This window comes from Anopheles arabiensis, chromosome 3, assembly GCF_016920715.1.
Source record: "Anopheles arabiensis isolate DONGOLA chromosome 3, AaraD3, whole genome shotgun sequence".
NCBI classification, from domain to species: Eukaryota; Metazoa; Arthropoda; class Insecta; order Diptera; family Culicidae; genus Anopheles; species Anopheles arabiensis.
Window position 1 is genome coordinate 82,092,608 of NC_053518.1, and position 26,209 is coordinate 82,118,816.

General features: G+C 43.2%; 1 protein-coding gene and 1 non-coding gene across 13 annotated transcripts in view; one reads left to right on the plus strand and one right to left on the minus strand.

Moving 5' to 3' along the window:
- LOC120901374 overlaps nt 1-26,209 on the plus strand; it is a 128,524-nt gene that overhangs the window by 12,279 nt on the left and 90,036 nt on the right. The gene's annotated exons all lie outside the window — the stretch shown is intronic.
- Nucleotides 7,660-7,731, minus strand: Trnae-uuc. The gene has a single exon. It is a non-coding gene; the product is annotated as a tRNA-Glu (tRNA).

Consider the following 26,209-nt stretch of genomic DNA (forward strand, 5'->3'; position numbering starts at 1 on the left):
TCTGAATTTGCCTCTGAAACCGATCGAGCTACATGCAAATGAAATGCAGTTTGTGTCACCTACCAGGACACCAACTGAGGCATCCCTCCGTACTCGACATTCGCACCGGCGGACAGCGATGGACGCTCACCAGCCGGGGCGAATGTTTTATTCAGTCGAACAATGTGATATTCATAATCCCTCCCCGTTGAAGAAGGAAGCCGAACAATCCCATCCCGTTGAATGGTTCACTGGTACTACAAGACAGGTGCATCACAGCCCCGCGCCCGAAGTGGTTCGGGTCGTTGAGTTCGTTTGGCTGAATATTCATAAGAACGATTGCAATTGTAGCAATGGTACGGAGTTGCAGTTGCTGGTTTGGTGGTTTCAATTTTTTTTTTTTTTTTTTGGAGGGATTTGTGAACGTCAATAAGAACGAGCTAGGCAGAGAGGTACGTGACGCGGTCTGTGACTCCGAAGACAGATCCGATTTGATGTTGTCAGGTCAATTTTTGACTTCAAAATCGTCGTGCCTGTTGTGGTTATTTTTACCATCGTTGCCAGGATGTATTCATTATGACGATATACGGAGCGGAAAACATAGAAAACTACCCCCTTCGGGCAACTACTGAATGCCAATGATCTGTGGTGATTGAGGGAATACCAAAACATCACAAACAAGGACTTAAAATAACAATTTAATTAATTTCTCATACCTCATTTCTCATTAGCTCCATCACGAATGAAATCAGCCCGAAAGTATGCAATATATTTTTTGAAAAGCATTTACTTAATCCATATTTAGGTAAATATAAGGTCGAAGATTTGCGATCGATACAAAAAATCATTTGTAGTAAAATAACATAAAACGTGACGCAATTGTTAGCTCAAGTTTTACATCGACGCCTAAAAGTATACCTGCAAATGCTAAAACCCGTGGTACTGGGCTTAAAAAGGTGCTATAAAAAGATTCTATTGCATACCCGTATATCATGCTTGATTGCAACCATTAACCACACCGCCCGTTCGCATCGGTTTCGATGGTTGATTTAAAAAAGCGTAAAATCAATTTCATGCACATTTCCCCCCGATTGCTATTACCTACCATTCATTCATAATTCCCGTATCCCGCAGCAACCGGGATACGCAAATCACTAAATTTCCCTACGCAGCGTACATTCACATACATACACTGCGGTGTGTGCCTGTGTGTGTTTTTTCCCCTTGTGGCTTGCGTATTGAGGTGTGAAATTGATGTATCCTGGTGGGCATTATATGTTTCATCACCTTTTAGCCGAAAAAAATATACATACACCTAAGGGTAAAGCAAACCAAATTCAACGCACAGGTGTGCTTGTGTGTGCCACATTCAGGCCGGTGGTTAAATCGCTTTTCACACGATATTAGTTAATCATCCGCTTCGGGTCGCAACCTCTAGCAGCGCTGCACAAGTGTGTCAGCTTATTTTTTCGCCAAATTTGCCCACTTTTTCCACTCCGTGTGGTTTGTGTGGAATTAATTTTGCCAACCCTGCGGACTTGCTACTGCCCTCCCTTCTTTCCTGGGCCAGCCTGCTGTACCGGTAATCAAATTTATGCTAATCTTGGGCCCCCTCCCAATTTCACTAGATGAATCCGGTGCTTGTGATTTTGGGGTGTTCCGTTAAAGCCTTGCTCGTTTTTCTCTTCTCTCCGTCTTTTCTCTCATACACTGAAAAGACACCACGTGCAACTCATCCTAAGAAAAGGGAAGGAAGGATTTATGTAGACTTTAAGAAATGAAGGAAATTATGTAAATCCTATCCCAATGGATTGATTCATCGAATTTCGGATGATTACATTAAAGCACAGCACAACGTCACCGCTTTCCTGCCCCCGGACCGGCAATTTGTTGATTTGTTCTTTCTTCTAGGGTAGAAAGGGTAGAAAGTGGGAGTGAATCGTAAAAGCCGGAAACACTGTTTAATTATGCAATGCTAGAGCAAAAAGTTACCCGGGTTGGGCGGAAAAAGGGACACTCTTCGGGTTGGTTCGGTTGGTTTTGTCGCGGATTGACAGCGAGTGACTGGCTAGATAAATAAGCTTTTCTTTTTTCTGCTCGGTGCAAAATTCATTTACTGTCAAACAGAAAATGGGCGGAGACGGGGGGAAACAGCGGTTGCTGGCCGGTCAAAAAGTCGTAAAACGGAGAAGGTTTTTGTGTGAACCACGTAACGGTGGAACTATTTTGTTTCGGCAGGCAAAAGTCAAAGCTATAAAAATGAAGCTCCTAAAGCGGCACGGTTGGAGCGGTAAAGGTCACTAGCTTGTGTTTGGGTTGTTAGAAAGTTGGTGAATTTTTCACTATATTTTCAGTTACATTAAGTTCAACAGAGGCTGGCGAACAAAAGTAAAATATTTCAAAATATTTATAAACTTTTTCGCCTATTCTGTTGAAACTATTTTCATTTTTCCACTCATTGTATTTCACAACCCTGCATGGAATTAAGAACCCATCGATTACACTCAAACTAAAAGCTCAATTGCATACCTTAAGGCGCATTTCATTTAATAACATAAACTTGTCGCAGCTGTTGCATACTTTTAGGCGAAAGTAATTGCTTCTGTTTCATGAGTGATTCGTGATTCCTTCAACATTAAATTCAACTATGTCATCATTCGACTGTCGCATAGCATTCCAAATCATCAAAATTAATTTTGTTTTACCATTGCCATCCTCCGTTCCATTTGGATGTAATAATAATCGTGATGTTTTTCCCAACTCAATGATTTCGCTTCAAAATATCACAAAGCTACACGTTGTCAAGAAAAGCACTTGACGTTCTTCGCTGAGTAGTGCTTAACCCAATTGAAGATTCATTCTTCGACCCAAGTTCAAAAAGCATGACTTTAAGTACGCGCTTGGCCTCGCCAGTCAGTCCGACTGCTGACTGAAATTTGTGTGGTTGGAATCGAAATGTTTATGACTTGCTTGAATGCGTTCCGGTAGCGGTTCCATCCTCTCGCATCTCACTCCGTGTCCGTGGTTCATCTTAAAGCATCTGGGTCATTTTTCCCAATTTCTTCGCAATACACACGCTCCACTATCGCTCGTAAAGATGTTTTACTGCGGATGGGAAAACTTTTACAGTTGCTGCATACTGTGCCCGGGCAAAGGGAAATAAAGTGTCGATAGAAAGGAAAGATTCATTGCACTCATTTCGATGGGCGGGAGTCGACGGTACTGTGATGACGCCATGTCGCCATACATGGGTATGCGAGCTCTTCATTCTTTATCTCGTTAGCGTTGCTGTTTTGCTTTCCGTTTTTCGGCTTGGCTTTCAGCGTCCCACATCTTACTCACTGTTTGTTGAGCATCAAAATTCTTATGACAGTCTTAGCCGCAGTCCGCCAAAGGGATGCTTTTGCTCCGCCGCACACAAGCTAATGCTCGCATCCATTACCTTGGCCGGGCGCCATTAGCCCGAAGTGTGGGTTTGAAAGTTGGTACACCCGAACGCGATGCGAAACGATCCTGTGGGGGGGGGGGGGGGTGGGAGTGAAACATTTGAGAGCCAAGTTAAGGATGAAAAATATCCTCAGCATGCGGCACACGCATGCCAAATGTGAAAGTGTGTGGCAGGACCGTGTGAGCGCGCGCGCGTTCGATGCCGGCAGTACTGATCCTTTTAATAAATCACTCCGCACGCGTTGGAAACGCATACGGTACTGAAAATTCGGTAACTATGTTTGTAGCAAACAAATCAAATCATTCTGCACCGTTTGGTAGCGAGTGCGTGATGCAGTGCTGGCTGTCATTGGTTGGTCGTGGACCGTCACAGCATGAGGAAGCGAAGCGTAGGCGATGTTATAGAAGAGGCAAAGCAATATTTGTTCATTTTTTTTAACAGCTTCAGAGCTGCACCATATCATCATGATCGATTGGGGGAAATATGATCAGTGGAAACTTTAAAATTTAATGCTATTTAAAGCAGGTTTTATACAGCGCTGTAGCCAGCTGATGAGTGATTGCTTCGGTATTGGATTAATCTTCCGAACCATAAGCTACGTGCAGTAAAATTGTACACAACATGAAGTTTATATGATGTCTTCGTCTTCAAGATTGATTTTCGATAATGTTTTAAAGCAATTTTGCAAAAAAAATAGGACGATAAGTTTTTTTTTTATTGTTTTAGAGGGTTTCCCACAATTTATTGGTCAGTTCCCATGATTTTTTGGCGCGTTCCCATGATTTTTTATCGTACCAAATAGATTTTGATTCATTCCCATAATTTATTGTTATTTTCCAATTGGATATCAATACAGTTGGACCAACCCACCAAAATTGATGGGAATCATTAAAAAAAATCGTGAGGAACCCTGTAGAGAGGCTTTAGGCCTTTTGCCTAAGCTACGATAAAAACGTGATGTGTTATGCAGCGCTATTTTTGTACACCTTCAAGTATAATTTTAACACATTTGTGTTCTTACCTGCAAGCTTCATTTGACACAAACATTGAATTCGTTTAATTAAAAAAATAATTTAATTGAATACATAATAAAATATTTGACTTGAATACGTTTTTAAATATGAAAGTGTTGTTGAAAGTGTTTCAAACGCCACCAATACACTTTATTTCCATACCCAAAAGTGAATCGTTGAAAAAGGTTTTATCTGATCTTAAATTCATCTAATCTTAAAGTTACACAACTTCGTCCCAGATACAAAGACAAAGTTTAGCCAAACAACCATTCAACAGGGCTAGCAAATATCCTCTTAGTCGTTCGTCGCTTGCCGTCAACTATGCAAAAACAAATAAAAAAATCTCCAAGCACTGCTATACCCATGCAGCTGTTATTGGAAAATTATCATTTACGAACAGGTGTGCGGGCGAGCTGCAGACAAAAACTTTTCCATCTCATCTCCTTTTTGGCACAAAACACGACACGGCCTGCCGTTTGGCGAAACAGACCCAAGCAGTAGCAAGGCTAGCACTCATGGATTTGACGACGGACGGAACGTGGAGCGTGCTTTAACCGTGAAAGCTACCGAATTGAAGCGTTGCTTTGTGTGCCGGTGAGTGAATGCAAAACAAACAACGGCACAGAAAACTTTTCCATCGCCCGATCCAGTCTCGTGAAGATGTCAAGGGCATCCGTTTTTTTTTTTGTGTGTTGCACAAATGGAAGGCACAAATTCGTCACCAGGCCGGGTGTCCGTGTGTCGGGAGCGTGTTATTAAAATTCAATACAATTTTCCACTTTTCCATCAACTGCACTGCACGACCGGTACGGAAATCGAACGACCGTCTGACTGTCACGTACTGATAATCGTGTATAGTGTATGTGTGTGTGTTGGTAACGGATACGACGAAAAGCGAGTTGAGAACGGCGCAATACAACATCGGGACGGGGGCGCAAAGCCCTGTCAACTTATTTACAACTCCCCGAACGATATCGTTCCCACCCACACCTTGTCCTAAGATGAACGATTCACGCGTGATAGGAACGTGATATATGTGTGTACCGCTCCGAGCTTCCCTGTAGCCACTTATGCGCCCCCTCACCGCATTCCAAAGCGCGCTACGACCTGAATGCCTTCGATTGCCGCACCGGTAAAGCGCACCGGTTCCTCACTCCTCCCAGGCACAAAACGCGTGTGCGCATAACTTTCCCGAACCCGGGCACCCGATTGAAGTGGCAATAGGTTCATCAAATATTCCATTCGATTTCTTTCGCTTTCGTCGCCTCGGGACTGGAGCGCCCAGCCCGGAGCGGTTCGCGGTGCGAAACTTTGAAAATACACCGGTTGGGAGGGCACGGACCGCCAGAGACGCAAGCAGGAAACTTTGCTCCAATTTCGCTAACGAATGAAATCGATTGCAAGAGTGCCGCGAGTACGGGCGGAGGGGGGGCAGACACATTTCTCGCCAGGATATGATAAGCGACACGGACACGTGAAGCCAGTGAGGCTGCGAAAGGAAGCTGTGCGTGTATTTCATCGTGCAAGTGTTTCGGTATAAGCGAGACCGAACCTGCCAGCGCTCACCGGTGTGTATTGCGCTCCCTAACTTTATTGCCCTATCGGGAGCGACACCACTCGTCATAGCCCAGATGGTGATTTGTCCACGTAGAATGTGTGTGTGTGTGTGTGCGCGCTCTTGCTAGACATTTTCCTCGCCTTCCCCCGGAAGATTCGGTAAGTGGAAAGCCAATCGATAGCGGATAGGATGATGATGTTCTCCCTCAAGCGTTGTTGCGAAACGGCTCCCCCACGGCAAGCGCGCCAAGCTGGACGGGAAGAAAGGCTCGGGGCCTACGATTCGCATTATTATGCCAAGTTTATCTTCGCACGGCTGGAGGAATGGAGCCCAACAGTGCGAGGGGGAGAAAAGTTCGGCAAATAAGCAAACCACCGGGAACGCATAAACATCACAAGTCGATGGGGGTGCGTTTTGCTGGAGCAACCCTGGGACACAGGGACGGGATAATGATTATCAAATTAGTAGGTGACAGGTAGGACATTTTTCTTCCTGCGAATCATATCCGCTTCGGTTGCGCGTTGTGGCTGGATGGGACACCATTGCCGCCGTTATTGCCGAAAGGGGACGCCCATCTAATAAGGAGGGAAAGAGGGCTCGTAAAGATGGGTAACATTATGGCGTAATCAGCACGGAGGAAAAAAGGGGATGAAGAGCAACAGGAGTGGAAGGGGGACGGCATTGTTTTGTTTGTACATTATACGCCAAAACACCCGTTCTTTTGCTTACTTTATCGGTCAGTGTGTTTGTTATGGTTTGCCGAGATTGCCTACACGCACACATACGTACAACAAATGGCATGGTTACCGTTTCTGATTTTGTTGTAATTGTATAGTGCAAATAAGCAAGAGGACAAGAACTCTATTGAATATAGGCTTTTGTTGTTTTAAATATTTTTCTAGCACATTGTTTTTGTTGTTCAACCAGACATTAAAGTTAAATTAGTTTAATAAAGGCGTGTTTTGAAATTATGGTTACATAGTTATTTTTATTCATATTTGATCCTCCTCATATTTTAAGTCTGCCTTAACGCTCTCAATATTTTTTACCAGTTTTCTGTAATTTATCTCACACTGTTTGAGTGGCAAATAATTGGAAAAGCACTTTGAACGTTCTTCAGAATCAAATAGATTGAAGATTGTTTACTTACTGGAGCTTAGTTTTTCTCTAAATATTATGTTTTATATAGGGGAAGGTAGGTAAGGTAGGTAGACACGGAAACTACGGATAAGATGTACACTTGTCATAAGTACATGGTAAAGTAGTTATTGAAAAGCATCCAGATTAAAAATAAAACAAAATATTTGAGAAGATTTTTGGTATGATAATTGCAAATTGGGCTAAATAAAAAAGCAAAACAAATTCCCAATCCGGCGCACCCTTCTGGATCATATTTGACTGCTATGGATGAAGAACTTTATAACTTTATAGTTTATAGTTTTGACAGTGTTATTAAATGAATGATTTGTCGTGATTATTTGGCTAAAACTTCGTGAAAGAATGGCAATGAAAGCAATAAAAATTCTTACTTTCCAGTGGTTTATAAATTTAACACCAAAGTGAGGAGGACGGACGACACACTCTGTCGTAGGGTAAGATTTTTGTTTATTTTTGTAGAGACTTTAAGCCATTTGAACTCATTCCCCTATTAAAAAAAGGCTTTCCCATACCGGGAATCGAACCCGGGCCTACTGGGTGAAAGCCAGTTATCCTAGCCACTAGACCATATGGGAGGCATGTGTAGAAAGATGGAGAGCGAGCAAACATCAATTGGTGATGCACAGATGCCATGAACTATCTTGAGTTAGGGTAATCGGAAGACCTGTACTATCCAGCAACTAGAGAAAGCATTAAAAACTTGCGAGAAACATACGACCGATGAAAACAGCAGCTGTACATTATGCTGTTTCACGCACCACGCTGATGAGGTACTTCACAAAACCCACGAATCTTGCCACGACTTGGACTACCTTAATCCACAAAAAAGCAGAAGTATTGGTACGGCATCATTCAGGAATATATAAGAGAGTGTGTGAGACTGCGCGTGTCTCCTATTCAACCTGGCGCTAGAGAGGGCCATCCGCGACTCGAGGGTGGAGACCACGGGAACCATCTTCTATAAGTCAACCCAGATCCTGGCATACGCTGATGATATAGACATCATTGGTCTGCGGCTCTCCTATGTAGCAGAAGCCTACCAAGGGATCGAGCAGGCGGCAGAGAGCCTCGGATTGCAGATAAACGAGGCAAAGACCAAACTGATGGTGGCAACATCACCAATAAATAATCCGAATCTACGTAGGCGTGATGTACAGATAGGTGAACGCACTTTTGAAGTCGTCCCACAATTCACCTATCTGGGGTCAAAGGTCAGCAGCGGCAACAGTATGGAAGTTGAGTTGCGCGCAAGGATGCTGGCTGCCAACCGGTCATTCTACAGCCTGAAAAAGCAGTTCACCTCAAAGAACCTGTCGCGACGGACGAAGCTGGCACTATATAGTACCTATATAGTTCCGGTACTCACATACGCCTCTGAGACATGGACACTGTCCAAATCTGACGAAACCCTCTTAGCCGCGATCGAGAGGAAGATGCTCAGAAGGATACTTGGCCCCGTATGTGTGGAAGGACAATGGAGGAGCCGCTATAATGGACGGACGGAAACGGACGACCCAGCCCGTAAAGTCTTTTTAGGCCGTCCACAAGGACAGAGGAGGCGTGGTAGGCCCAAATTGAGGTGGCTAGATGGCGTGGAGGCGTCCGCCATTAAGGCCGGGATAACGGACTGGCAGACGAAGGCGCGAGACCGTGAGCGGTTTCGGACACTCCTGAGGCCAAGACTACAAAGCGGTTGTAGCGCCGGATAAGTAAGTAAGTAAGTGTGAGACTACAAAGATAAAACAATAATTTTAACTGGGTGAAAAATGGCCTGAAGGTCAATGTGCCACCTAACATGCTGGTGTTGTGGAGTTCAGTAATTTTCTAAAGGGAAGTCCTAAACTATTCTTTTATAAGCTAGAACAACGCCAGCTACCAGTCGTCGATATTTCAATAATGCTTTCGATTGAGCATTCTTGGAGGTGCTAGAAGAGGCGCATTTACAATTCCTAAATTCAAGGCTGAATTGAACGTCGTTGTAAATGACCAAGACATAGTTTATGTACGTACCAGTATGGGGTAAGCAATAGAGATGTCCATCTTATCCTTCATGGTGTCCATCTTTCTCATATCAGTAATTTCCCGGAACTCAATTTCCAAGAATGTTAAGTGTGCCGCCTATAACGTTCTCCATACCTTAATACCATCATCCTTTTAAAGCCTTTTTTGCGCCGTGTTAAACAATTCAGACAAAACATTGTATTCGCTATCATAAGCATATTCACTCCCACAGACATTATCGATTTGTATGCTCCCGTCCCATCCAAAATCGATAAACATACCGCGCATATCCAGTTGAACGCGCCTTCCTTGTTCTCAGCCAGCGTTCTTTGGACGTGAAATTTTCTCACCTTCATCCGTCTCGTGTGCACTTCTTTGCCCCTTTATTTACGATCCATTGCGCTCGCCTCGATAAGGATGCGCAATTCTACCGGCATCCGGTCGGCCAGCTGACCAGTTCCTTGGTCCTCCCGAGACACTCCTCTGTGTAGTTTCTCAAAAGAAAAAAATAAGAATTTCAGATTCCAAAGACCCCGTCACAGCACGTACTGCACGTAGCGGTTCGTAGTCTCCACCAGTTCCCTTCGCAAGTAAATCGTGAGCTCAATCATGACGAACCTTTTCCGTCCAAGAGCCGTACACGAATCGAAGCAATTTTTCTGCGTTTTATTATTCATTCAAACAGAATACGTTGTCAGCGGCACGACAGCAACAACAGCGAAAAGTGCAAAGGCATCAGGAATCAGGCGAGTTACGAAGGCCAATGGAAGATAAAATTGGCCGAGTACTTTGGCGGGCGGCGGGCCCGAAAGCGGGAATTTGATCGTCGTTGCCTAGCATTATTGTCCTTTTAAGGATATTTCACCACTGGCCCACTGCCGGTTGTGCGTGAGTCACAGGACCAGGGACCAGGATATAGGGAGGCAATTTGCATGAGGAGTCCTTTCCTGGCCATAAATCATCGCCTGCTGGCGCAACCCACAGTAGTATCCCGGTCTGGATGTCTGGTTACTTCCAGCGGGGAACGAAAAAGGCACGCAAAAATCCACCCTCCCCTTTCAGTGCAGGCTCTTTACCTTTACCGGGCGATGTTTATCGTACAGTGGAAAACGGTTTTCCTTCGCACATACTTACGCCAGTCGCAGCTTTCTTCACTGCGGTTCAGTCCCGTTCGAATTTATGCCTTTTTAGATTCCTAAACAATACGGCACTCAAGAAACAGGATGGAAGGAGAGAAGGGTAAAAGTGAAGTCGGAAAGGGAGTTGTAATACTGGTTTGGTTCCCTGCAGCCCACAATCTACCACCATCAACGTCAAATTGCGTTTGATGGCGCACTAAAACACTCCTTTCGCACTTCTGCGAAAAAAGGGTCACCAGTGGAGCCGGAAAGGCTTTCTTCATATTTTTGCTCCCCCTGTTCATGGTTCCACAGTCATTGCGCTTTTTTTGTTGAAGCTGCCTGCCCCCTCCCCGAAAAGGAAAACGATCCAACTTTAAGCGATAGCTCTTGCTCCACCATCGGCGGTAAAAAGGGATGCAATTTTGTGGCGAATAATGACCGCCAAGATCGTTTCCGAGCCTGTACTGCCGGGCGAAAGTCCTCCCCTCCACAATCCTTTTTTTCCGAGCGCGCGGCTGCAGCCTTCCGCAAATGGCCGTCAAAGATGACGATCGGGTTCGGGGGTTTGTTTTATTGTGTATTTGGATGGCGTCCTTCTTGGAAAGCCCTTCAGTCTGCCCTTTCTCCCCCCCCTCCAACCGTGAAGTGTTCGTAAAGCACTTTTGTGGCCGGGGATGGTTTCACTATAAAGCTGTCAGCTTTCCACTGGCAGCAATGGGCTTGCGGTACACGGTACTTTATGCCGTGTGCCTAAATTGTGGCGAAATGAGTCAATTTGGTTGCACTTTACGCGGTTGTTGTTATTGCGCTGGGATTATGCAGTGGGACTGTTGGGGCTGTTTGATCTGGCCGCGCCCGTCATATTTTTCCGGGAAGGAAAAGCAATAGGCCGTTTGGTGCGGTGTTGGTGGTGGAAAAGCAATATATTGTATAGGAATAAAAGAGGACGTAAAAAGCTTGCTTGCGTCATAATTTCTGCACTTTTGCTCTTGCGACGAATGGTGCATGAATTTCTGGTTTTGATGAGGTAATAAAAGCTTGTAGTTTAAGGAAGGCATTGGGAACAGCGTAAACGAATGTAAATGTGGCTACATTTAGATTGTTCGTCAAATGTCTGGAATATCAGGAAAAACTATAAGGATATGCTAATTATTTTTATTAAATTATGTTTATGGCATGAAAAACTGCTAAGATGAACCAATTTATGGTATAATTCGTAACGTTTCGACGACATAAGCATTCTATTTATTGTAGAAAAGTAATTAAATACAATTAACAAATGTGTTTAGCCGTCTCAAATTTGGCAAAAAAATCAGAAATGATAAAATGTATTGAAATGGTGCATTTGAATCAATAATCATACAACCTTGCCTATTTTCATTATGTCATACACAACTTCAAGCAGAAAAATAGTAATTTATTTGTTAATGACTTCAACTTTTTTAAGAAATGAAAATTTCACTACAAAAAAGTTACATTACAGGAGTTTCCTAGTCACTCTCCACGTGTGAACAGTCATGTGTTGTATTTGTATCACAAGAAAATTTCAATTATTTCACATTTCACATTACAAATAACTGTCAAGCTCACTCCAGCTTGTGTTGTGTTGAAAATAATGTAAAAGAACTGAAAAATTGGGTAGTCCAAATAGACACCTGTTGAAAATCATCTCGCAAGCAATGAAAAATGTGGTTGAATTTGGAAATTAACTTGGAAAACCCTGTAATAATTTGTCAGCATGAATGTCAACACTTAAACGGTCAAAGAGTAATGATATCCGGCTTCAAAACCCATGTCATAAAATTATGGAAAAAGACTCATGAAGAATTGAAAAGCATGCTGAAGAAATTAAAAATTATTATGATAAAAATGCAATATCAGAATGACGGGGAATACATTATTGCACGCGGAACAATTTTGCATTGAAAAATGAGTTGGAAAACCTTATAAAAAATGATAATTAAATTATAAAACAGAATGCATCACATTCATACTTTATATTATTCTGGCTCTTTTGTTTAAATCATGTTTATAACTCATGTTCAGATTCCATATTTTTCTTCTTTAGCTTGAAACAAATCGTACCTCTTTAAACGTGTGCAACCTGCAGACCAAAATCATGCCCCTACCTGTTTTCCTTTTGATTTTGCTGAATAATCTGAAATAAATTGTTTACATGGCTCTGTTCTACAGACTTCCGAACCCAAAACACCCTGTAAAATGCCTTTTTTTTCTTTTCCAGTTAATAATATTAATAATCCCCATCGCAAGCGTGGGTGACTTTTCTGAAATCTGTTTTAAAGATAACCAACCCTACGAGTTGTTTTTCCTTTCTTCTCAAACTCAACCCGCCCCAAGTTTCGTTCATTTGTTCGTGGAAAATAAAATCAAATTCAAAGTACGCCACCAAACGGAAAATATCCTTCTCTAGACAAGTTCATAAATTCAAGTTGCTCCGAGCGGTATGCCTGCGAACAAATCCACCAAGAACGATGTGTCACCACGTCGCAACATTGTAAGCGTCAACGATGATGATGATGATGATATCACAATGAGATCCTTAGGGAGTTTTGTCAGACGACATCTTAAGAATGAGGAATGGGAACGGGTTTCCGTTTGAAAGAGGTTGAAATGTTCCACACAATAGCAACGCCCCGGGGCAAAATGGTGGTTATTTAATGTTGCCAACGAAGCACCACTTGAAATAGGTCATACATACAAAAGGAAACTCTCTTTGCAGCATCACACAGCTGGCGCAAAGATCAAACTTCCTGTTCCATGTGGCATGGTGCAACACTGTCGGTGCTCATTAAAGAGATGGTGCAGCAGCACCCAAACGGCGCCTTCGGTGAGAACGTAACCTTCAAAAGCTTCTACACGCGCAAGAATTTCTTCGGCACTAGACACTTTGTGCCTGGAAGGCAGTTTCCCCCTTTACATTGCATGCGAAAATTATCATAATTCCACATTGCCAACCCTGCTCCACAGTCGAAAACATCTCACTCCCGAACCGGTTCCAGTCGGTGATGGAAACCCCTTTTTCTAGCCCCAACCCTTTACCCAAAACCACCACGTTTGTAAGCACGTTGTTTCGTTACGCTCTGCACCGTTTAGCTTTAATGTGGTGTATTTCACTCCCGCAGCACCGTAGCAAAAGGATCACGGTGTGTACCTAGGGGGGCGAGAACGTGCGGTAAATGTATTCCAAAAATTTGCGAAAAGGGTCCTTAATTTGTTTATACACCCTTTCCCAACAAAACTCCTTGCTGTTTTGTTCAATTGTTACAATGTTTCTTCGCATCCCGTTCCTTTCCATTTCGATCGGCGCGGCTGGGCCGGGCAAAGGCAAACTGTAACATGGCGCACTTGGTAATGAGTGCGTTTCCGGCCCGTGGTGGTACTATTTTTTGTTTCCCACTTCCGCCGGGATTATTCTAACCAAAGGCAAGCACATTGGACTGTTTGGCGAGCGAACCCAAAGGTAGTAGCCGAAAACTAGCAAGCAAATAAAAAAGCAATTCACCCGACCTGAACTTATTGTACCGAGGGGAACAAATTTTACGACGTCAGTTATTTCGTTCGGAAATGTTTATGATTCGTTTCAAACATTGCGAGGTTCCATTTCGGGGGGGAGCGAGGCCCGTACCAAAAGCAGCGCGAGCACTTTTGCGACGCAAATGTCTACGGGGCTAGTCAAACAAATCGCTCCAGACGGCACTTCCGGTACTGGCCGGCCGAAAAAGCTGACGGCATAGTGTGTGACTCGGTTTGTGTTGGCGCAACTACGGTCAGAATTGATTACTTCCTTCACTCATCGCACTGTGCCCCAATGGAGCATGGACGTCTGTCGAACTCGTCAGCTTCAATTTCAAGTACGACAACAAAGACGTGGTACCAATGGATGGTGGTGCTTACGTTTTGAGGTCCTTTTTATTCCCCCATCGGAAAGGAGCCAATCGGAAAGGCCTTGGAAGGCTAGCTAATTTCCCCTCGGAGTGCTCAAGCAAACAAGTTTTGTCCCCTTCCCCCTTTCGGTGGCGTTGAAACGAAATGGAAAGTCGCTGCAGCCACGACTGCAGCCGGAAATGTCGGAGGTTTGGCAGTGCGTTCAATGTCACGGTGCAAGGAGACGGAGAGACAGTTTTCCCGGTTTTGTCGGCCGCGTATTCGCCTCATTGGACACCCCCGACGACGGTGGCAGTCAATTAATTCCGTATAATTAGTCGGAATCGAATTCGCAAAACGGATGGTTAATTAAAGAGAATTAAATTATCTTTTCAGGCATTCGGCTTTGCTGCTGATGATGATGGTGTTGAGGTGTGTCTGTGTTTGTGCGAGCGCGTTCTGTCGCTAACCAACACCGACGAAGCTTCAAGTTTCTCCAGCGTAGTGTGCTCTTCCTATCCCAGGTTTTTGTGGTTGCGCGTTGGGGTAGAGTCATCCTTCCATGGCTTCTGGTCCAAGGTGGTTTGGTTCGACTGGTTTTGTCTGGTTTTGTCTTGTCTGACTCCGGCTACCACCTACCAACTTTGCCATGCAAGTGGAATATGCTGATGGCAGATTGTGGTTTTGCTGGTAGGACACTCACACCTTTTGCCGAAGTTTTCAGTACCAGCAAGAACAGGTCCAGAGCAAGAGCTCCAACGGGAGCGATGAATGCAAAAAACAAAACAAAAAAACACGCTGAGTGAAACATCTGCCCCTGGAGCAGCACTAATCGGCCCGGGCTCCGTACACTTTGCTGGTAGATCCGGTTCGAAGGACCAAAAACAGTGGTGCTATGGTGACAACGCAACTGTTACGAAGTATCCCAGCGACTTGGTTGGCCAGGAAAACGATAGCAGCGACGTTAAAGTACCAACCATGCGAGTGGGATGGTGAGAAGAGATGAGGAAATTGGAGAATAGTTTTTGCTGTGAAGGTCGTTTTTTCCTTGCCAAACTCTCCCAATGGAATGGCTGTAAATGAAGCTCAGCATGTCCGTCGTCGAGGCGGAAGAACAAACCATTGTTTACAGACTTTTCCAGTGAGTGAAGCATTTACGAAACCTTGAAATTCCTTTGTAAAGCAAAAGATCATACCACACACGTGCTACGAAATAGTACCAGAAGTTATCACAAAAAAAACTATCAGTTACGAAGAAAACATCCCTCAAAATGGTGCGCTTCGATGAACAGGAATGTTTCAATTATAATCCGCAATGTACTCCAACTCCAACGAAGAAAGGCAGAACACGTTAACAGACAGCAAGCTCATTCAAAGCCTGCACAGCACCTGGATACTTGTCACCTTTCCTGAAGGATTGTTCACTTTCTGTCTGGCTTCTTTTGTTTTTACTTGAAGATTGACTTTTTCTGGATGCAATTCGTTCTACTGTTTTTTTTCACTGTCACAAAAGTACCAAAGGATTTGTGTTTTTCTCATCCTGTTCTTCCCAGCAATGTATCACTCCTGTGTACGTGAAAACGGTTTCCATCCGTGCGCTACACGGTTGCGGTTATGTGTACCAGTTTCTCAACTGCCGTTTGTACTCCATACCATGTAAGTGTGCTCGTGAACATGTCGCTTCTTTGTGCGTGTTCTCTTCCCCGTTTTTACACACTCGCACGGAACAAGTTCGTGGTGGTGTAATATTGAAATTTTTCACCTCACTTCCCGCCTTAGGAAGGGAAATAGCTGCAAGACTGCAAGAAAAACACACACCTGTGCACATGCTCTTGCTAAGGGCCGTGCTATGAGACTTTTCACAGATGTCTTTCCAGCAGGCAGAGCAGAGGGTGTTCCTTTTCCTTTACTTTTACTTCTTTTTTTGTTTTTGATACTGGTTGAGTTTGTGAAAATAGCAACAGTGGCAGTTTCCACTCCTCTTCCACCGGCAACAACCGGGAAGACAATCTGCAAGCTACCATCCAAAGCTGACAGGCAGTAGGCCTCCCAGCCTATCACACACACACACACAGACACACACACTGTGTGGGAAGAATGTCAACGAGAGACGGCAAGTAACTGCGGTTGACAATTGTGCCCTGTGCCGGTCGGCGAGGTAAAGTTGGTCCTTAAGGGCAACGGTTCCAGGTGGGAATATTCACACGTCTTCTACGCTTCGCTTCCACCGCTCCAGCGTTCATGTACCGCACCACCTGCACCTAATCTAGCAAGGTGCCTTTTCGTGGCGAGATGCGAGCCTTCAAGCAAAGGGATAGGCAACACACACACTCCTACCCATTTTCCCTTACACCTTGGCCATGGCTTGAAAAGCGTTTGGGAATGTCTTCTTCATACTGCTCCCAAAATGGTACTACAAAACAATTGCTAGAATTGTCACTTCATTGAGCCGGTTATCTTGTGCTGGATGCTGGAGTGTGTTATTTTACGGCGCGTTAAGTTGCTGTGGCCCAGGTGGATAAGATGTGTCGGCAGTTGGGTGAATTTGGCCCAAGGTACAGTTTTTCTATGAAGGTTGCATTATTTAGAGATGAGGGCTCTTCGACATAGCTACTTCTTGATTTTCTTCCACCAGAACGGCTTGTTAAGAAGAATTAAAGCTTATGCCTTCCATTGTTTGTGAAAAATATAATGCTTTTTTTTTGTTTGCTGTAATGTTTTGTCGCTGCTGTTTTATGTTATTTTTGGCGATTCTTTCTTAAACAATTGCTATACTCATTACAAACAAATTCAGATAGGGCGTCATCCATTAATTACAAAACTTAAGTACAAAACCGTGGCAACAAAGAGGTGTAATAAGAATACTTGAGATTGCTTAATTTTCTAAGAGAGGATTCATTCAATGCTAGATGGTACTAAAACATATGGAAAAATATTGAAGTTATGCAATTGGAGCGTTACGTAATTCATGGATAATGCCTAACTATTCATCTAGCCATACACTTTACCAAATAAAGACGTTAAACCTGAACCAATTAGAGTGAAACCGGTCGTTTTGTGTATCTTCCTCCTTAAAGCGTAATAACACTAGCGGACCTGCCCATAATGTTGGTCAGTTTGAACATTTTCTGTGGAAATCGTCTCACTACTCTACCCAGGAGAGCCCTTCGTCGAAAATCTCCAAAAACCCCTGCCGAGCAACATTTTCTTCATTTTCCTTCTCGATAAGATCAATATTAAAGTCAACCGCTTGCTGCTGTGCCTGTATCTGTATGTTTCTTATGCCTCCCAGCAGTATTCCGGGTTCGGGTTTACCTTTTTTGCGGAATAATTTATTACGCAACTGCTGTCGAGCTTCCGATTCGCACCCTGCCCCAAATCCGCCCCGGGGCAGGAAATTACCTTTCCGAAATCGAAATCGATTGTGAAGGACGCCGGAATTGGGTGTTTCTTTTTGTGTGCTGCTGGGTGTTTCTGGGTGTGTGTGTGTGTGTGTGTGTGTGTAAACGTAACTCCCACGAGGATGGTCCGAGCATTTCAAGCTGCTTGTATCTCACTCGTTTGCTCTCCTGTTCCACTTCACCTTATTAGACACACTCGGTGAGAACCTCGGCTCGGACGGCTGACGAGGGCAGAATTTAAATTGACACCTGCCGGTTATGGTTTGCACCCCGCTCGGTTCGAAACCGAACCCGTCTCGGGGGACCGCTGGAACGGCTGGATTGAGATTGGGGAGGGTGTATTATGTTCGCTAGCGGGTGATGTATGATAACTGGGTTAGAGCGTTGTTTCGACAAGAAGTTCCGATGCGTTCGCATGCCTTGAGTTGTTGAGGCAGTGTAACGTTTGTTTGTTTTCTTCCATTGTTCCTATTATCTTCCAATTTCAACCTTTGGCTTTGTTTTTTTTTTTTTATTTTGTTCACGTGGCATACTTTGAAAGGGAACACAACGAACACGAGCGTTCGATTCGATTTGTGTCATATCTGATATTGGAAAGGAAAATGTTACTTCTCTGTACGCTGTTTTTTTTTGCCTTTCGCTCTTCACCCCTAACACCAGTGGATCATTCCTGGAACTGTTTCCAATATAGTCGATAGCGGACCTGACGTTTGCGTCCTGTTCGACCTCTCTACTGTTGCAAACCAAAAAGGCAAACAGTAACATACACACAACGACAAAAAATTCCGATCCCAAAAAAAAAAAAAACTGAAGCAAATAACCAGAAGCATGTTTAATATAAACTGCTGTGTATTGTGGGCGTTCTGGGCGGCCTGCAGACTATAAAATAGCCCCTCAAAAAAGGGCCAAAGTTTTCTCTCCCGCAGAAAAACCACCAAAACCACCCGTCAAACAATGGTTTCTTGGGTGGGTCGTGTTTACATAAAGTAACTTCTTGCTGGTATGCAAACTGGGGCGGGGCTTTTTGTTTGGTTGCTCTTAATATTCCGGTCTATTTTATTGCGCACCAACGCCACGTGTCAAGAGAGGCTTAAAAACTGTATCTATTTTGGCGAAAACAACCGAAATACATCCCCAATCGCAACTGGATGCGATATTTATTATTTGCTTATTTGTAAAACATTCTACATTTCCCGACTGGATGGCTAAGACGTTTTCAACCTCCGTGTGTGTGTGTGTGTGTGCGTTTCGGTTTGGATTGTGAAGGTAAAATGTTATCATTGCTCAATGTTGGAAAACTGGTTATTTTCTTTACCCCTTGTCCCCCTTGCATGGCAGCGGGCTGACTTGTTGGTTCTGTCTCTTTTCGACCTTTTGCCCCTGTGCACGGATTATTATCATTTCCTACACCACATCGCCGCTTCCATACACAGACACACGAACGCAATAAAGGCATCCACAACATCCGGGTTGCTACCAAAAATAATCACAACCGGTACACGCAACCGTCACGGAGTCGAGTTTGAAATCGCGAGCGCCGAAAAGTAAATAAAGCTCGTTCGTTCGATTCCAATTGGAATACACGCTCGCTGATAGAAAGAGCACCTACATATTGACAAAAAAGCGGTATAACTTGGCACAAAGAAGCAAATCGTTTCTATTGCTTCTAGCTCGCGCTGTGCAGCATCTTGGATGTACGTAGAATCGTCAAAATACTGTTACCGGCTACAGTCGGAAGTATTACCTGGATAGGGCTTAAGCATATCATCGAGTCACCGATACAAGGCGGGTGATGCGTCAAACAGAACACGAACGAGAAGGGGAAAAGGCAAGAGAAGATGATAACAACACACACACACACACACACACACACACACACACACACACACACACACACACACACACACACACACGCACATGACAGTAACGAATTTCGGAAGATTCATCCATCACCGGTGTGCGTCTTACTCGTTGCGATTCCTATGCTAAGGATTCCGGATCATCCAGCTAATATTAGGGCATCAGGTACTCAATGTGCTCGTACTTCCTGCTACGATACAAAGTTTAGTATCTATTTCATACATTATTTTTTCGTTGCTCAATGTTGCGTTCTCGCTCACAAAGGGCTTTCTTTCGTAGAACGGGGAAAGAGGGAAGAGATCACGGCGCCTGGCTTCGCGAGGCTGTGTTGACGTTGGGAGCAAATCAAATTGCTATTGAAATTTGCTGCAGGGCTTTACAGCGGAAGGAATCAGGGTATCATCCGTGCTGTAGCGTGCCACGTACGTCATGGTGGGAATTTCGTGGAACTTTGAACGGTTTTGGCGATGGTTTGGCTTCTTTAAATCTGCTATCTTGCCAAAAATAGGGACACGGAAGATGGAAGCTTGTTGGATGATGGTGTGCAACAGGGAAAATTTTTTTTTTTAATTTTCTGGGTTATTTTTTTATTTTTGATTTACATTTGAGTCATGATTATTGAATATTTTTTTATTTATTTTCTCAATTTTAGCTTCCTGCAATACAACGTTTCCATATTAGAATAAGTGTAAAATAAACGACTTATAGGAAAGAATGTATTTTGTAGGTGAAGCTTTTCTCATCTATTAAAAACGCCCATTTAATAACTAATTTCATGGCTCTAAGGATGACGCCTAAAACTATGCAATATAATATATGTAATAACCTTTTTACCTTATGGAAAAAAATAGACAAAACCATATTTTCTACTAGGCACTTAAAACCGTACTTCCAATGTTAAAGATTGTTAATGAAATATTATAAAAAATACAAAGAAAAAACGGACATTTAAAGACATGGTTAAAAATACCTTTAAGCGATAATTAAAAAAAATCAATATGTGTAATGTGTACAGTGTTCAGTCTTCCATATTCTCCAAAGCCAACTTGCCATGCTACTCGGATTAATTGAATTTAAAATCCCTCTTTTCTTCGTTTTTAACATTATTGATTCCTTATTTCTTGCAATAAAGAAGGAAAGAGACCTGTCAAACACAGCGCTGACAAGCGACAGCCGATTGAGAACCAATTATAATGGACGTTCTGTAGATCGCTTTTTTGTTACTTCAGTTTCGCTGTAGCTTGGTTCTGCGTTTGATATTTTCAATGCCTCGCAGGCGAAGAAGCTCAATACACCATAAACGCATAAAGTTTTGTGCGCCGGTGTGCGTACCTTATTAGCTTGCACGACTAATAATGCCGCTTTTGACCTTCAATTTCTTGTTCCTCAAGGTCGCTTCGAGGCAAGCAAATGGAATGGAAAACATCCCTTGTAGCAGTAAAAAAAAGTTTGTTCGTATTTTTGTGTGTTATCTTCATACAAACGAGCCGAATTGGAAATGTTCTCTCACCCTCCCACTCTCTGAACAAACCCGAAATAAACCGTAACCGCAAACTGAAACTTGGTGAAGCACAGTGCCTGCCAAAACCGCACCGCACGAACGCAGAACAAACTGAGCGTGCGGAGTCGGCAAACATTGAAACATCAAACCTCAAGCGTACAAGTACCGCTTGGCGTGTTTTGATGTTTCACTTGAGGTGAGGTGAACACGAGTACATACGACAGTGCTCGATTGTCTTTGCGGCCCTCATCTAACCGTGCGACCCGGAAAATTGGTGCAAGCACCTCGGGAGAAAATTATCGTGAACGTTTCCCATTCGTTACGCTGCAAAACATGACAAAACCGGAGAGTTGAGCATCCCCTTTCCCATACTTTGAACATCGAAAACAACGCCCAGTGATAAGCAATATGTGTCCCCGAAGCCATCAACGAAGCGAAGATTGCACCCCACAAAAAACAGACAAGAAGGACGGCAAGGGTTTTGTATGCGGGCGAAGTGCTGCCCGGTTTGTTTGGAAGGAAATATGAACAAATAATGTGTCCCCGTGGCAGGGCTTGATCTACACTTCGAGGAACGAAGAACGGTGGGAACAAAATAAACCAAAACACCACCCAAAATGCCAGCTGCTTACGTTTGCATTCTTTGCCATACCTTTCTCGGGGCCAACTTTTGATTGCCCATGCAAAAAAGTCATCAGCCAGTGGGGAATGCTGAGGCTTTGATTGTCATACGGAATGACTTTTGCTAACACACACTCACACAATTGGTTGTGATCAGTCTGAAAGGCCTTTTCTGATAAGTTCGCGAAGAAATACACACCCAAACCAAGCTTATGTGTAATTTTTCCACAAAGAAAAGTTTTACCACACCTTTGGGCCTACACACATGACGCTACCGCTGGCTGATTGTCTGCGTGTAGATAATATAGGTTCAAGATTGACAGCGATAGATAAGAATGAGACAGTGGTACGGTTTAGAAAGGGTTATATTTGTATGAGGTCGAATTTTTAAGAAATTGTTAAAAGTTGTAGAAAGATTATGTCATATTTTAAAAAGTTTGCTGAAAAATACAATGTTTCAAATATGCATCATATATATCTACAAAGACCTTATTGATTTAAAACTTTAATAAAAATAATAAACTGTTCTACCTAAGACTCGGATTGGAAAATATGTATTGATACTTTTTAAGTTTGCATCAAATACCTTTAACAAATAAAATCATTTAACAGATTTGACCTTAAGACGGTCCAGTTAAATGGACATCGTGCTGCATATTGCATACATTTTGGCGGATATACGTAAACGTCCATGCAATGTCACCATTTTATATCGAACACATCTTAAGGTGGCAGACAGTAAGCAAATCATTCTAGCTCATTGTTATCACTCTACTGGAGAGCTAATTCTATATGCAAAACAATAAAATGAGTTCTTTCACCTGGCACCAGCACACAACACATAGTTCGGTAGTTGCTTGGTGTCGTTCGCATGCATCCCGTTCGGCAAGCAACTCGCAGCCCGATAGAATGCAAATATGAAATAAATCGCTCGTCTGCTGGGAATGGTTCTGCTGGGTGAAGTGTCCCTTCCACCGAACCACCACCATTCACATTTTCCATTCAAAATTCCGTATCGCATTCGACGCAGAAACGCCACATCAATATGCATCTCGATTGCATCTTAACGAGAAATTGCTGTTGATTTGTCCCGGTCACAAGTGGTCCGGTGTAGCCTTATCTGCCTTCGTGTTCTCTGTCCCTCGGGCGCACTTTCCCTTTCTCCCTCTCAAGTTTCCCCCCACTACCTATTGCCTTCCCCTGCGCAGGGACATCCGAAAGTGTGCAGTCGAGTGAGATGATTTTGCAATGCATCCATAATGCACACAAATGGCCAATTTTGCGTTGGTACGTTCCGGGGTAATGTACTATTACACTTCCAGCAATTGTGCGCGTGTGTGTGTGTGTTTGCGTGTGTATGCGTAGTGTGTTGTTTTATTGTTGCTCTATTTGAGTGCCGTGTATGACTCACAGATTGGCACTGGGAATTGATTTCCAGCCGTGGTACACTGTTGCGTCGTTGGGAAGACAAATGCGCTTTCCATCTTGTGGCTCGATCTTAATGCTGCCCGCTTTCAATGGCTGCACACCAGTAACGTTAGGGAAGAGAAGCATCATAATCCTTCAGATTCGTAACTGAATGCTACGGCTTCGCTTTCCGAAAGTCAATCGACTGGAAGTGGCCCGTTAGAGAATCCAATACCTTAAGCAGTAAGTAAGGTAAACAATCGTACACTCAAGCAGAATCGATTTCTGCTACTACTGAAGAGTCGATAAAGTGGACATTGTTCTAGCATATGGCAGCAGTCCAATGGTGCTGCAGCTTCGAGTGAGCTTTTCCGAATCAGAATCGGTGAAATGTATTACACTTTCTTGTTCTGTGATTATTAGCACGTGTGAACGGGCAAAAGGAGACGCCTAGTAGCTCAACCTGTGAGTTACGCCTAAATGTATACACCTGTATCGCGCGCCTGAACCGAACGGTCTACTTAGGCTGATAGTACACGAATCTCCTTCAACCTCAATGAGTTGCTCAATGTGGCAAGCGATCCTGCACCCAAACCCAATCTTTGTTTAGATGGCGTTTCCGTACCGAAACACATTGAGCACCGTTTTTTTGTTGATTTTTGATGAGCAAAAGCCCGGTTCCCAGCTGGGTTTGCGATGAATTATGCTGATCAATAGACAGCACACTGGCACGTAGCGTGCTGGATCCGGTCGCTGATTGGTTCCATAACCGTCAGTTCCGGCTCGTTCACACACGCACACACAAACACACATTGGTATTACTGTGCGCGATTTCTTCGAATCATTCCATCGTATGGGTAAGTTTACGTGCACGAGTCTATGTGGAAATCAGCAGGATGCATGCTCACGCTGACGATGGTGATGATGATACAGCTAATCAATCAAACTGTTACGCGGTTCGGGTTCGGATACGCGGTAGGCATTGAATAGGTTGAACCTGTGCTGCTCGACGCTGTAAGAAAGGCTTTTTGCCGGAAGCGTAGCGTGGAAAGTGGAAACGCTAACCCTAACAAGCCGACGGACTAGTTTGTGCGCAGCATCGAGTTCCACTTGCTTCGTACTGTTGCTAGACGCTGGAGTGGCTTTTACCACCAATCGGATCAAATTTCCTAGCGTGTCGATTAATGTCTATGTCCTACATGTGTGAGAAGAAGTAAGTAGCCATTATGGAACGGTAGGGTTTCATATTGTGGGTTGGTCTAATTGTTGAATTCATTTGCGGGTTTGAGCAAATCACTGGAATGAGGTTATCGATGCGATGAAGCATTACAAACACACTAGGGAATGCTACCGTATGCTCAGGTGCGTCGGCATTCGAATGGAAATGAATCGTTTTTGTACATTCAATCGGTGTATAATATATAACAGTGTATTATTAGAGCGCAATTTCTAGAATTTTTGTATAATGAATCACAACAGAGCAAAAATACGCTACCTAACGTTCGCTCAAATGCACTATATATGTCAAGCTTTTTGTTGCCAAATACTCTTTGCTGTTTTTCTTTGCTTAAAATGAACCTTATTCATAGAATATAAACTATTTTGCTTCAATGATTTTCATTAGTTTACTCTAAGTAGCATATTGGAGTACGAAACGCCAAACAATACATAAAAGAATTGATATTTATTGCTGGCTTTACTTTAGAAGAGTCTTTACTTGTTGTATTACTATTATTGGGGCCCTTCACGATTCTAGTCAGCTTTTTGTATGGAGTTTGACAGTTGGAGGCTGAAATCATGTAAACACTCCATACAAAACCACACATAAAACTAGCCTGCAATTTTCAGTTTAGAGTTTTCTAGCCTCAAAGCTAGAATTAGATTCGAGTACCTGCTCGAAAACACTGCATTGTTTACATTTTTCCCAAGGTGCATTAAAGAGATCTGGTGATGGAATCTATAATCAAAGTGGATGTAGTTGAGGTGGTCTCATGGCATGTTTTTTATAACCAAATTTGAATACTACTTTTTGACAAGATCGGTGAAAACTTTTGTTCAAACATGCTTTTTGGAGTCTTACGAGACGAATACTCAAAACACTTTTAAAATCTTCATTCAGAAGCAGAAGCGGTAAAAATAAGCCTTCTAAATTCATACACCTTGGGATAAACTCACCTGTATACTATACCCACTTTGATAGCTGCTCGAAAACTGCTATACAATGCAAACTGCTGACAGGCTGAAATTTCAGCCTACGAGCTTAATACGAAAAGGGCTCCATTATTGGTGAATCCATATTTCATGAAAACAATTTACAAACTGCGATATACGGAACATAGGCAAAACAGTAAAATAAAATATTTTTGAGAATTTTAAAACTCCTTTCAAAAGCATAGATTAGAGCCTTAAAAACACATTATTATGTAAAATAGAGTATCATTCCGAGAAGGAGTGTATCCATTTCATTGCTTAAATGTATTAAAATTGCCTTACTCAAAGAAACAATTGAGCATTGAATAACTCTTGAACATTTATTGGCTGTCATTTTAAAAAGGAACAATTCGATGAACTATTCAGTTTATAACAAGGAGATAAATCAGAATATAAAAACAAAATGAATCAGATTCTTCGAACACAGCAAATCCACTTTAAATGACATTCAATCAATTTTTATCGTCCCTGGAATCCCCGACCTTTCCACAGTACGAAACAAAACCAAATCGAAACTGCTGTTGCGTAAATCCAGTTTCACACGCACTTCTCACTGACAGTTCGATGCGATAACGTCCAATTCGGCGTGTCGGTAAGCATAATCTTTTCACTATCAAGTCCAGTGAAGCAACAGACTCACACACACACACCCACACAGAGATCCAATTCAAACCACATTAAAACACATCCTCCCCATCTCAATAGTCTAACCTTTAACGTGCCGGTAAGTCCGACAATCGAACCGCAGGAAGAAAAACAATCATTTCTCGGTGAGAAAAATGAGCTCAGCAGCCGAAAATATCTACCGGAATTCGTTTGTACAATCTCGCCCGCACTGAGAAAGGGAGATGGGAAAGCAAGAAATACATACATCTGGCATTAATCGCATCTACTGACCTACGCATATTGGTTTCATGGTGCGAGAAACAACTCTAACCAGACGTGCAGAGTACAGGGGAAGAAAAAAAAGCTGGATGGTAATGGATGCGAGAGAGAAAAACGCTCACAACCGTCGTAAAGGACAACACACGAAAACTCGCAACGC